Below are 5,295 nucleotides of genomic sequence, written 5' to 3' on the forward strand. Positions count from 1 at the left end.
ACCAAAAATTGAAATTAAAAAAACGGAGTTCATATCGATTCGGAAATCTCTGCTACTGTGCACAATACAGTAGGTTCCTATTTTTTCTTAGTTTATAATCAATAAATAAAAAAATTAGTAAATTATATTTTGAATATTTATGTGTGTATTTATACAATGTATATATAAATATAAGAGAGATTAGAAATAATTTCTTTTTCTTTAGAGATATTTATGATCGGTTTTAATAGATTATTGCTTTTTATAATATATAGCGATTAGAAGATTTACATCTCGTCTTTATTATCTTTAAACTTCTTCGTAAAGCCTTTGGAGACTAGTAACTCATTCTTCTCGAGTCAGTTTAGACTATACTAACCTTTCTACTTCCTGCAACATTTTCAAAAATTAATATTAAGATTATAAATACATTCCTATTAATGTTTTTTTGTTGTTGAACCTCTTCATGTATATTGCGTAACACAAGTTTTGGTATTGCACCTGGAATATGTTTGAATTCGACATTATCACTGTATATGTATTAAGGAAGAATCAAATAATATGGCTTAATAGGATCTTGATTAAAGTTAATTTTTTATATGCTGTTATTTTTTAAAAAATATTTTATACTTTTAAGTTTATTTTATATTAAAAGATAACTATTTTTAATAAATTAAAGTAGTTCTTTAGTAAATCGACAAAAGTGTCAAATTTTTTTATAAAGTTGAAGATAAAGTTGAAATATCGAATTTGACGTATACAAAATTCTAGGATAGTTAACGGTGAAAAGAAAGAGAAAAATATAACTTTGAATGTATAAATTATTGTTATAGTGACAGAAACGGAGATGCTTTTTTTACTAACTACACATAAATATTATCATAGACTTCTCTAAAAAAACATTATAATAGTTTAAAAAATTACAAATGTAATGGACACAAAAAAAAGGTCAATGGCCATTTAGATATTTATATACACAACTTGCATATAAATTTAATCGAAAAGGTATTTAACATTATCTCATTGCTTTTATTTGGTGAAGATGTAACTCTTGATTTATTATCGTATGTTTCATACTATTTCATTGAGATATACATAGTTTCAATATTTTAATCCAAATTATGGAGATATTTATGATTTTCGATGGGCCCTGATGAGGCACTTCGCCTATACAGTACAGAAACTTGCACTAACACTGCAGAATGTTGCAATATTACCGATTGCACTGTAATATCACTGCGATATTATAGGTATTAAGAATTATAATATATAATACATATTACGGTGTAAGATTTCACAAATTTTGCAGCATTGTTACAGGGATATTAAAAAACATTTTGGCTTTTGAGCAATGAATTGCTGTCATATGTGGAAATGTACGTCAATTACACATTATATGATTGTTAATTATTTCCATTAATTTATAGCTTCTGCACACCAGTGATGCGAATTCTGGGTCGCTTGCAGCACGGTTACTAGCATGAAGAGAGCATAAGAAGGTACATATAATGAGTCCATATCTGTGTATATTTGCGCATGCGTGTATATCTGTCTATGCTCTCTTCATGCTAATTACCGCTGCAAATGGTCCGGAATTCGCATCACTGCTGCACACTGGTAACCAATGAACAGGGCAATGATTAGGACTTGTAAGCTTATTGGTTATTGCGTCATATTTTGTCGCACAGCAAGTGTGTCCGCGTCTAGTGTGTGGGAGTTAGGAATCGCGACAAGATTTTTCAAATTTTATAATCAACTCTCATAATTTTTTATGAATATACGGATTTAAAAAATTCTTTGAATATATAAAAAAATTAGAACGCATGTAGTTTCTTATTATTATTCTATTATTTCCATTTCATTAGTTAAGAATACAAGATAGGCATATCTGTGTAAAGTGTAAAATGTGTATATTTGCGAAAAAGAGTATAAAATACATATGTCTAACATAAAATTAAAAAAAACATACCTGCATATAAAATTTGCAATTACTATGTAATATAATAATTACAATATGAAATATATGTATTGTATATTGATTAATCTTTTTTCTGTATTTTTTTTATTTATATCACAAATTATATTTCAAATTATATTCAATAAAGATAAAAGAATTATTTTTAATAGTTGCAAATACATTGCGCTGCAAATATTGGGAATATAAATTAATTCGGTCCGTTTTTTGTGCATTTATTTCAAAACAAAATGAATGAACAGATCAATTAAAGTATTGTCCATCGTTGCCTACTACTTTTTCTCATCTCTCAGGCAATTTTAGAATTCCATCTCGAAAAAATGATTCGTTTTTGGAGGCGATTCAATTTTGGAGCCAATTTTCGATTTCTGCGAAAGAAGTGAATCGGTGACTTGCTGCATCCTTCGGAACAACCAGTAATCAGAAAGAGCAATGTCCGGAGAATACAGCGGGTGCGATAAACATCCCATTTGAGGGTTTCCAAATATTTTTTTATGACTTCAGCGACATGAGGCCGTTTGAGCATTGTCATGAAGAAGAATAACTTTATCATGTTTTTGCTCGTATTTCTCGCGCTTTTTCTCGCAATGCACGGTTCAAACGAATCAATTGTAGCCGATACCAATCGCCGTAATAGAATCGCCAGGTTTCAGCAGCTCATAGTAAACAAGACTCTTTTGGTCTCACCAGATACAGAGCATGATCTTCGAACCATGAATGTTCGGTCGTGGTGTTGATGTTAAGATCGACGCTGGCAACGATTGATCGGGCTTAGCGTAGCGTATTTTTTATTTTTAGGGTTGTAGAATATCCACTTCTCATCTCCAGTCACAATCCGATGCTTTTCTCTATTGTCTTTGAATCAGCTGTTCGCAAGTGAAAAATTGTCTTTCAACGTCTCTCGGTTTCAGTTCATAAGGCATCCAATTTCCTTGTTTTTGAATCATTCCCATGGCTCTCAATCGTATAGAAACGGTTTGTTGAGTTATCCCCAACGATTCTGCAAACTCCTCTTGCGTTTGACTCTGATCTTCTTCGAGTAATGCCTCTAATTCTTTGTCTTCAAATTTTTTTGGCTGTCCAGAGCGAGGCTTGTTTTCAACGCTGAAATCTCCGTCCTTGAAACGTCGAAACCATTCCCTACATGATTTATCAGTTAGAGCAGTGTCACCATAAACTTCGACAAGCATTCGATGGCCTTCAGCCGCATTTTTCTTCCAATTAAAGCAGAAAATCAAAATCTCCCGCAAATGCTGCTTGATTAACACAAAATTTGACATTTCAAACACAGTAAAAATCAAGGTTTTTGTGTGTGAAACTCAAAGCGATATAAATTGAATATTATTAGCAGATGTTTAAGCTTTCTGAAACCGCCAAAATCAGCTGTCACAACAGCTAGAGCTATCTTTAGGGAAACGGAGAACTAATTTGTACTCCCAATACATTACATTACAGCGCAATTTTGCTGAAAGCGGACATTTTTTATGATGCTATGATATTACAACAATATTGCAAATACATTGCGCAATGTTATAACATTGCAATGATATATATCTGCAGTCATTTTGCAATCTTTTCGTGCTATACGGGCAAATTTTCGGTACTTTACTAAAGAATTATCTTAAGGACAAATTGTATACATACATGTCTATGCAGTATGGAATTCATTATATATCGTGAAAAGAGATGAGAAATACAAAAGTGAGGAAATTTACTTAAATGGGTCCTGGTGAAATCAAATGGTTTTCACATTATGTTATAGCTTATGATCTAAAGAAAACGTATAAATTTTATAAAGCGCAAAAAAATAAACAATTTTTGTGTACGATTCCTATAGTCACTAAAATCTGATCATAAAATACTCCCTAACTTTAAACGACTGAATGGATAAAGTTATAATGTTTTGAAAAGGTCTTAATAAGGACTATAAAAAAATGAAAGAAAGATTGGGGGGGGGGGGTCTCACTTAAAAAAATCTGAATTAACTTTGATCTATCTTGGCGATGCCAATCAAAATGATGAAGCTAGCGGCTATGCCTTTTTAAACTCTACAATTTTTATCTAAAACATTTTTTTATAAAACTTATAACTTTCCAGATATTTTCTCGGAACATTTTACGTTTCTTATATGATTATATATGGTGCCATATACAATATAATTATATTCCACATACAATTATTATCACATATAATACAATTATTATCATATATAATGTCCAAGATATGTATAAAACACATGTATAAAACGATACTTGATTACAGAATATGTAGTGTAATTCTCTACTCTTAGTCCCATCCAGGACCAACGATGTGGCCCTAGGGATCTGGTTCCGTATGCGTGCGTGCATGCGTATGCAATATGCAATTATAATGCTTAATGAAAAATTGTTTCTCAATTATTTATTATTTTCATCATTTAGATCCTGGGAATTGCACTACATATTCTGTAACAAAGTATCGTTTTCATTATTTCATCAAAAAATAATTTCTATATTCTTCGGATTTTCAAATGTGGAATTCTATACATGGAAAAATTTCAAGTGTAGAATACTCCACATACATCAATCACACTGTATAGTTGATGCCCTTGGCAATAATATTAGAAATTCATTTAACTACCACCAAACTATTATTGATAGTAAATGAACATGAATATAATGCAAAAGTAACACGACTTAAAAGTAATAGGAATTTAATAAAATATTAACAATACTTCATTTTGATTTAGAACGAGGGAACATTTTGAGCTATTAACAGATGGCGCGTGTACTGGTAAGAAAGATTCGATATCTACCTATAAAGCGAGGATAGATAATCTTTTTATACACTTCTTGCCACATCATGGCAACAGACATTTTTTTCAAGGCAGCTAATAATCAATCGATCTATATGATAGAAGGTTTTAATTATTAATTAAATCATTTTACAAAATAAATTTAATGAATTGTCCTATTTAGATAAATTATTAAATCTACTTCACTTGAAGACAAAGTAGAAATTACCTCAAAATTGTTACTATCAACAATTTATTAAGAGTTTTTGTTACTTTGTAGAATAGTCTAATATTAAAATCTATATAAATTTTATTGCAGATTTATTTCATTGCGCTCATAAAATTATTTTAATTGACGATACAATTATAATCTGTTATTGAGAAAAAAATATCCTAAATTTCAATAAATATTTATTTTAATATTTTAATAGTACCAACTAAATATTTATTAAAAATATATCTATTTGCTAAAAAAAACATTAATTTGATTTAACAATCACTTCTTTTTATTAAGTAATGTTTGTTTATTGTAAGTAAATGTAAATTTAGTTGGCAGTATTCAAATAAA

The 5,295-nt window shown here is 29.9% G+C and overlaps 1 pseudogene; it reads right to left on the reverse strand.

The window, feature by feature from the left end:
• Positions 1 to 266: 266 nt before the first annotated feature.
• Positions 267 to 5,295, reverse strand: part of LOC105620403 — an 18,639-nt pseudogene continuing 13,610 nt past the window's right edge.

Source organism: Atta cephalotes (assembly GCF_000143395.1).
Source record: "Atta cephalotes unplaced genomic scaffold scaffold00026, whole genome shotgun sequence".
In the NCBI taxonomy this organism is placed as follows: Eukaryota; Metazoa; Arthropoda; class Insecta; order Hymenoptera; family Formicidae; genus Atta; species Atta cephalotes.